This window comes from Antennarius striatus, chromosome 6, assembly GCF_040054535.1.
Source record: "Antennarius striatus isolate MH-2024 chromosome 6, ASM4005453v1, whole genome shotgun sequence".
Taxonomy (NCBI): Eukaryota; Metazoa; Chordata; class Actinopteri; order Lophiiformes; family Antennariidae; genus Antennarius; species Antennarius striatus.
Window position 1 is genome coordinate 6,122,365 of NC_090781.1, and position 9,212 is coordinate 6,131,576.

General features: G+C 41.4%; 1 long non-coding RNA gene across 1 annotated transcript; it reads right to left on the reverse strand.

Moving 5' to 3' along the window:
* Positions 1–3,409: 3,409 nt before the first annotated feature.
* LOC137596999 (uncharacterized) lies at positions 3,410–6,637 on the reverse strand. Its single transcript, XR_011035596.1, has 3 exons — positions 6,155–6,637; positions 5,927–6,066; positions 3,410–4,323 (listed from the first exon to the last, which is right to left on the reverse strand). It is a non-coding gene; the product is annotated as an uncharacterized lncRNA (long non-coding RNA).
* Positions 6,638–9,212: the final 2,575 nt, after the last annotated feature.

Here is a 9,212-nt window from a genome sequence, read left to right on the forward strand (position 1 = left end):
ACCCCATTTCTTTGGTCCATTTGAGGTTGTTGAAGTGGTAAACCCTGCCACTGTTCATCTGAGCTTGCCGCCTTCCATGAAAATTCACCCTACCTTTCATGTGTCTCAGCTAAAACCGGTCCACTCTAGTCCTCTCTGCCCTCCTACCGATCCCCCTCCTCCCCCCCGGGTCATTGATGAACATCCCGTGTTTACCGTTCGCCATTTTGGATGTTCACCGTCGTGGCCGTGGCTACCAGTACTTGGTTGACTGGGAGGGTTATAGTCCAGAGGAGCGTTCCTGGGTGTCCCGCAGCCTCATCCTGGATCCTGAGTTGATTATGGACTTTTACCGCGCCCATCCTGACAAGCCCGGTGGACTGCCAGGGGGCGGTCGTTGAGGGGGGGTACTGTCAGGATTTGCAGTTGCCTCTCTCTCTCTCTCTCCCTCTTCTGAGTCCCTCATAGTTTCCACCTACCTGAGTGTGGCTGTTGCTGGCAGCAGAGCAGCACAACGGTGACTAATCTCCAATCTCCAGACCTTCATGAGGACCAGCTTTCCACCATTCATCGCCAGTTCGTTTGTACAGTTTTCCGGTCTGCTGCCTGTTGGACTATTACCATTCCAGCCGCCTGCTAGCTTTCTCATCTCCTGCCGATTTACCTGCTCAGCCTGATCATCTGGTTCATCATCGCATCACATTCGTTGTTAAATAAATCTATTTTTCTCTTTTACCTGACGTCTGCGCATTTGGGTCCAACAGTAAACCACGACACCCCTCCCACCATAAAGTCCAATCTGTTTCATCAGCAGGAGTGGTATGAGTCTCCTGGAGAATCATCACGTCCACTCTCTTCTGAGTTATAATTTCAGACACCAAAGCTCTCTTCTGCTTATCCCTCCCTCCATTGATGTTTAAAGAACCGATTTTTAAATTTCTCCATACGAAAGGTAGGATAGATAAACAGACAAAAAGCAACATTCAATGTTCAGAAGTTCACAAAGTTCAACAAGAAACACCGTGTTGTACATGGTCATTTAGAATTTTTTACTTTCTTGACTATTTTACCCGATTTTTCCTTTCGCAGAGTTGTGATATGTTTTTTTAAACTAAATCGCTTTCGTTCATCTAACTGATCAAAACCAACCCTCCTTTTAATAATATTAACTGAACGAATGAATTTATCAGCATCATTGAAATAATCACTAATGTCTGTTGATCTTTTGTAGGTTTCATCAAGGAAATGAACAATGTCCTCTAAAGAATACAGATCTGTAGGCTTGCCTGAAGACTCACCCACAGAAACTATCTGACTCAGAGTCGTAGTCCATCTCATTCTCAACCAATTCCTGGCTATGAGACGCAATCTGTCCGTCAGTCCCATTATCATTATCATCATCATTCACATCATTTGAAGTTGCAACAGCAACACCACCCATCCGAGAAGAAGTCTCAATGACCTCAGTCAGAGGGCAGCTGCTGCCGCTGCTGGTCTCCATGGCTCCGGAGACCAGCTTCTGATCAGCCTGATTCTCAGCCTGGTTCTGACCCTCCAAGGATCTCTTATTTGATCTCTTTCTCAATCTCTTACTTGGCACAGTTACAGAAACACTTTCTGGATACCCCACGGCATCGCGTGCCGTCAACGATTCGAATATATTGGTACTATTTGTAACTACATTACTACACTTTACCGTTTCATTACACACCGCTGCGTCCGAAGACACAAGCACAAACATCTGGAGCGGCTTTCGCCGCCGCCTTAACACGACCGGCCGCAACCTCGGAAAACAGCGCATCAGCAACGGGAGCGGCTTCAACCGCTACCTCGTTACCACGCGCCACTTCCGAGGACACGTGCCAACCAACACCTGGAGCGGCTTCGGCCGCTACCTCACTACTATACTCTGCAACCGCGGACGCGAACCTCTTCGCCCCTACAGCCTCATCAGCCACCACCGCAGCAGAGGCGGCGCCACCCTCCGCGGGTAACACGGAAGCGGACGCCTGCCACCTGTGCGGACACAATGCATGTTTATGTCCAACATTACCACATTCAAAACATTTCATCTGCCCCGAATTGGCATACACCATGAAAGACATATGACCGTGTTTTACTGTGAAGGACACCTCCAGAGACTGATCGGGTGTGTCCAGAAACATGAACACCTGCCGGCGCAGGGACTTAACATGCTTCAGTTTAGGGGTTTTCAACCCTATTTCCTCTCAGTAAACACACTTGCAATTTTACCAAACCGACGGAGCCAATTTTCCAACATCTCCACGCGGAACACCTGACACGGTGATCCGCGTGGATGGTGCCAACAGTGGGGACACCTGAAGAAAACAGCTGATTTTACGAACACACCACGCTCTATCAGCTGATAAACGTTCTGGTCTTCCTTTAGGAAGACAACGATGCCTTTGTTCATTCTCGAAGCATACAACACATTCTCATGACCCACCTGGTCTCCTACCGCCAGCAGAACATCTTCCACCGACGCGGTGTTATCCGGGGGGACGATCCGTACTCCCTGCTGGAGTGACGGAGGTGGCGTCTCGGCAGGCGCCATTGCGCCCAGAGTCCTCACAACACCAGCAAATACTCAAACAACGATTCACAACCCAAAAAAAAGATAAAACACTTACCTGACCATGTACATAGTACAGAAGAAAAAGAAAGAGGTGCAATTAGTCCAACCACAAGGACAGAAAAAACATTCAAACTACTCGCGCCACTCAATGTGGCACTCGATCCACCACTCACACTCACGCTCACCGGAAAGAGAGGAGAGGAGAGAAGAGAAGAGAGAGAGGTTTGAGAGAGGAGTGAAAGAGGCCATCCACGTCAAAGTGGAGAAGCCATCTCTGAATAGAGGCGGTGGTCTGCGACATCACCTTTCTCCCATTTATAATCATGTCCTTTCGAAACTCCCAAAAAAAATTGTCTCAACGGATTGACCCAGGTTATGTGTCTCATGCTAATGACCATCATTAGCATACAAAGGTGTAACTCACATCTCAACGACCTCCTTTGACACCCCCACCAACAATCGTTGAGGAGCCAGACTGGTTTAACGACGGTTGTTGGAATGTGAAAAGCACTGACCACACCCCACAGGGTTTATAATCTGGGACATTATCAGCCACTCTCTGAACTGAAGAAGTCTCTTGGATGAGAGACGAAACGTCTTCAAGAACTTTCTTAACGTTCAGTGGATCGACTCAACAGCTTTTGGATAACCATGACCTGGATGACTGAGAACCTACACAGACAGAAGAGAAGAGATTTTTTTTTATTTTTACAAAAACACTTTAATCACATTCAAACATTTTAAAATTTTACATTAGATGAAAGCACTACAGTGCTTCAGAAGAAGAGGATTTTTTTCAAAAAAAATCACATTTAGAACATTTAGAACATTTTACAATTTTTCTTTAGATGAAACTTCAAAAACACTAAACACTCAAAAACACTAAACACCAATAAACAAAAGGAAATACAGTATAAAACTTCTGATGTTACAGCAAAAAACAGTAGCTGCTTCTTGAACAGTATTGTTTTCAATTCTCCTCTTCCTGGTCACATAAATTGTGAGTTTTGCCTCTCCAGAGATAAAATTTAAAAGCTGCCACTTTGTCTGATTCGATTTATTGTACCCAGCACCGTAGATGAATTTCCTGATAGTAAAATTTTCACTGAACAAATTAAAAACATTCGTTAGAAGAGTGGAGAGCACTGCAAGTCTCCCACACTCACTGAAAGCATGAAAGACTGTTTCACGAAGGGGACAGAAGGGACACTGGCTGGGCACCGCAGGGTTAAAAACAGAGATAAACGCATTGGAACCGATGGCACCATGTAAAATCCTCCACTGGAGGTCAGCTGTTTTTTTATTGAGGGGAGGTTTGTACAGAAGTCTCCACTGTGGGTCAGGTCCATTTCCCGTCATCCTGTTGGCCCAGGTAGTGGGTGCTCTGTCACACAGGCTTCTCTTGTTGATTACTTTTACACATTGTTTGTACAGAATTTTTTTGTTGGCCGTGTGCAGGCTGAATTGTCATTCATCTCCGAGGAGAGGACCCTCTAGTTCTCCAAACAGGGGACTGATGTGGACCTAAGGGAAAGGATCTTTGCTGTCCGGCGCAGTCCCTGTACTATAGTCCAGGAGGAGGCTTCTCTCCTTCCCGGAGAGTCTTTGCCTCCACAGTTGTAGCACCCTCTGAGCCACCCTGGTGGACTGGATGTTCAGCAGGGAGCTCACAGCCTGCGTATCCGCCAACGCTGGCCCTGCGTTGTCCACAAGCTGCTGGAGGGTCACGGTCCTGGTTCTGCAAAGCGCTGCAGACAGTGAGAAGAGAAGAGAAGAGATTTTTTTGATTTTTGCAAAAACACTTTAATCTCATTCAAACATTTTGCAGTTTTACATTAGATGAAAGCATTTAAGTGCCTCAGAACATCTTTTCCAAACAAACTTCAATCACATTTAACATTTAGAACATTAAGAACATTTAGAACATTTTACAAATTTTCATCAGATGAAATTTCAAAAACACTAAACACTCAAAAACATTAAACACCAAGAAACAAAGGGAAATACAATATAAGCATTAGTGCATTATAGCAGGAAGTTTGCAAAAGTGAGGTGGTCATCAACTAAAGTGCATAGGACATTTTTGTAACACCAGATGTTCCTAAAGTTATTCAGGTCTTTTGTCAATTTATAGAAACCAAATTCTAGTTTTAAGCGACATCTGATGTTACAGCAAAAAACAGTAGAGAAGAGAAGAGAAGAGAAGAGAAGAGAAGAGAAGAGAAGAGAAGAGAAGAGAAGAGAAGAGAAGAGAAGAGAAGAGACGACGCGCTGGGAGTCCTTGCGCCTCACCGGTTGACAGCTCCTGTCTCCGTCTGTAACGACTTATTTATTCAGGGATAATTAATCAGGCGCAGTTTTCTGGCTGTATGATGAATGCGCTTTGTCATCTCTGCTGTAGCTGTGGAAAATACAGTTATGACACTACAGTTTGGCTTGAGGTGCCTGATATCACGGCACAGCAGTCATGTCCTGGTTGTACTGCAGGACTAATGAAAGAGAATATCACCAGAAACCATCAGAAAACTTCTGCTTGAAGGTTGATTGCCTTTCGTTTTCATTTCGGGAGAAACTATCTTTTTCTTCTCGTTTTATAATTTTGTCAGCTCAGTTTTATAATGCAGCTATGTGTTTAGTAGTCAGTGTAATTAATGTCGCTGTCTGATTTATGATTCATGGTAGTGCCCGTCACAAAATTTAGATTATGAAGCTCTTCACTTATCGTCTTTCCTAGAGAATCGGGGTTTTCTTCACTCTTCTAACGAATGTTTTAAATTTGTTCAGTGAAAATTTTAGTATCAGGAAATTCATCTACGGTTCTGGGTACAATAAATCGAATCAGAGAAAGTGGCAGCTTTTAAATTTTATCTCTGGAGAAGCAAAGCTCGCAATTTATGTGACCAGGAAGAGGAGAATTGAAAACAATACTGCTCAAGAAGCAGCTACTGTTTTTTGCTGTAACATCGGATGTCGCTTAAAACTAGAATTTGGTTTCTATAAATTGACAAAAGACCTGAATAACTTTAGGAACATCTGGTGTTACAAAAATGTCCCATGCACTTTAGTTGATGACCACCTCACTTTTGCAAACTTCCTATTATAATGCACTAAGTTTTGTATTGTATTTCCTTTTGTTTATTGTTGTTTAGTGTTTTTGAGTGTTTAGTGTTTTTGAAGTTTCATCTCAAGAAAAATTGTAAAATGTTCTAAATGTGATTGAAGTTGTTTTTGCAAAAAATCTTATTCTTCTTCTAAAGTACTTTAGTGCTTTCATCTAATGTAAAATTGTAAAATGTTTGAATGTGATTGCAAAAATCAAAAAAGTCTTGTCCTCCCCTGCTAGCTGCTTACTTTCAAAAGCCTGTGAAGCTCTGTCTGCATCCAGGCTGATCTTCTGGCTCCATCTTGTGGCCATTATTATAATCACAAATAAAAGTAAGTAACTAAATTGACTTTTTTTCTGTGCCGTTGATGATATTTGGACCCGTTGTCTTGGAACGGAGAGAAAAGTACAATTAATGCACTATCGAAATGCACATGCGATCAAGTTGAATAAAAAGTGGTAGAAATATGTCATACCTGTATTGTAATATTTCAGGGAAGCATTTTTTCGCATACACTGCATCCTTTAACAACGTATAAACTTGCTGCAGTGCAAATTATGCGCATGAGAGATGAAAACCTTCCAGAGTACTTTTACCTTCTGAATTTTTTTGTGCGTTCCTGAAGGGATTGAGGGAAAAATATGTCAAATTAAGAGTAGTGATTTGAAACTATTTGGCTTGTGCCACAACACATAAAAAAAGCGTGAAGAGAAGGAAGAAACCTGTAAAACTATCCTGAATATGGTACCTGCTTGAAAGGACGTGGCCTGTCCAATCAGGAGCGTTGGTTTAGTGATTTAATTTTGCTTTTTGCTTCTCTAAATAATTAAGGACTATATTATTAACTATTACAGTAAATACATATAAAAATGAAGTATGAACTATTGTGCACATTAAATGTGTTTTACCATGGTAAGGTACTGATTTATAAATGTTAGGTGACATGTGATGGAAGAAAACATAGCAAGTTAACATTGAGTTTATTGATATAAAATTTTTTTAGACACAGAACATGACAGCATCATAGCACTATCCAAAATTATCCCCGGTTTCTGGTTGGTTCACTCGTCTTCAACCTGTTTTGGCTACAAAGAATAAAGCAGAAGTTAAAATATATCTGAGGTTTAAATTTTCTTATCACGCTTAAAGATTCAACAGAACATATGAAGAGGATAAAACGCTGATCCGCTTTTTTTATCCTTTAGTGTATGACCAGCAGCTATTACTATGTAGTTATATGTCATTTAAACTGTAGGACAAATGCTCCCTTACCTTGCTTTTGCCACAATTGGCCAGCTTGTTGCCTTAAGAAAAAAACGTTGAATGATTAATTACAGTCCCAAAACTCAGAATTATTGTGTTGTCCTTCCAACAATACAGCCATCATAATGACCATGATAGAGGAGCAAGACGTGAACAAGAGATACATCTGTTTTTGAGATTGTTGAGCTTCAGAATACAGATGTTGACTTACCTGCCAACAGTATAATGGAAAGGAAAACAATGATCCCAGCAAAGACTAGACCACCAACACGTAATTTGTGATAGTCTACAAAGTCACATAAAACACACCATCACTGTCAGCTTTGGATAATTTTTCCTTTATTTTACTCCTTCTTAATCTTCCTCTTCCACGTTCCTTGAAACCATTTTGTCTTACATCTCACTGATTTTATCCCATGTCTCTCACGTCTATCTAATTTTTATTATTTTTGTTATTATTCTGGAAGACTAGTCGCCATAGAGTAAAGAATAAGAAACAAAAAATTATTCCATTTATCCCAGAAGATACATTTTTAAAGATGTGAACGCTTACCATATACAAAGTCTGCATCAAGGTCAATGGCTGCATCTGATAGACAAGGAAAGGACACGAGGAGAGACTTGCTTTAAAGGACATGATTGTTCAGCACTGCATTCATCCATCTGGGTAGTTTTCTAACTTAATGTGTCACCATGTTAACAGTCAGATAAACACAGAGCCAAATGTGCTGACAGGACTTTGAGGCCACAGGAATTTTTGTCAAGGACATTTCAGGACATTGTGTGACTTAGTTTCAATATCAACTTGTTGCCCATCACTTGTTCAGCTCATGTTACTTACAGTTAATAAGTCATCCATATATTACATTAGTACATTATTTGCACGTTGATGACTCAAGGTCTGAAAGCAACAAATGCAGTGACCTTGAAAATCTAAATGGTGTTATGTTAAAGTGTTTTTTTATGTGTCCCCTTTTTGTAGACACTCGATGGGTCACCTGTTGTGTATCTTACCTTCAGAAGACATGATGCCTTGTCTGTGTGTGTGCCCTTAGCTGACAAAGCTGGAAAAACATCACACAAAATATTAACACAAGGCAGTCGTTAACAGCAGCCGCCAGCTGGCAACTTGAACACGTCTGCTGTTTTAATAATTCAACCAGGAGGAACTTTCTTTAAAGTAAAGACTAGAATAGTTTCTAACACTAGGTGTTTGTCTGCATTAAGTTTGCATGAAAGAATTTTTGTGTGGATTAGTTGCTTCCATTTTAATTAAGTTATAGGCCTATAGAACCTCATTTAAATTGGCTTACTTGCTATAGATGAGAGGTAGTTGAAAGGCTCGGAAACTCTATATACCCTGACAAATTGCCCCACTGAGTTCTGGGCCGCGGAATTACAGGCAAAATGATTGCCTTGATCTTCCCTGAGAACTTTGATAGGCTAATGGTGATATTGATCCTCCCTCTTGTTCCCTTCCTCTTTATTTCTCTCACACTGTAAACAGGCTTCTCCTCTGATCTACAACTTCTGACCTATAATCATTAACTTACACAGATGAACAGAGAAAAAAAATCTGCATGCTGTCTCCATTTTGTTTGGGCGTGCTGCTGTGAATTGCAGAACTATGGGCTTCCATTTATTATGTGTCTGTGTCTATTTAGTGCACCACTGAGCACAAGGGCATACCAGACAGTTACTCATTAATAGCTCCAATATTCATTAACCTTCACTGTTGTGAAATCTAATCAAGGATATAGATGGGGACCAGAGAGACTAGAGAGTTTGCGGTAACACCTGCCTAATAAAAGCAGAATTGATACCCAATGATTTTGACACAGCACCTTTAACCTGCAGCAATGCGTCACTGCTATTAGATTCATTCAATGTGGGAGTAATTAAAAAGAGCACTAAAAATGCATTATCCTCTATGCCTGCTTTTAGAGCACATTATCCAGAGCATATATCCTCCATTTTTATAACAGTAAGATTTACAGTTCACACAGAAATACATGTTCTGGACACTAACTGGTTTCAAGATATCCATTTAATTAACACAAGTGGAAAACATGCTCCTAAGATCCCATCTATGATGATGTTGGTATATATGTTTTAACATTTCATTAGGAAAGTAAGCAATCACTCACCAGAGCTGCTGAAGACTGTGAATTACCTCTGTCCAGGTGTGTATGTGTATGTGTGTGTGTGCATCTGCGTGGCCCCAGACGGGGCGGGAACAGATTTCATATCCATCCCACAGATCCACCCTT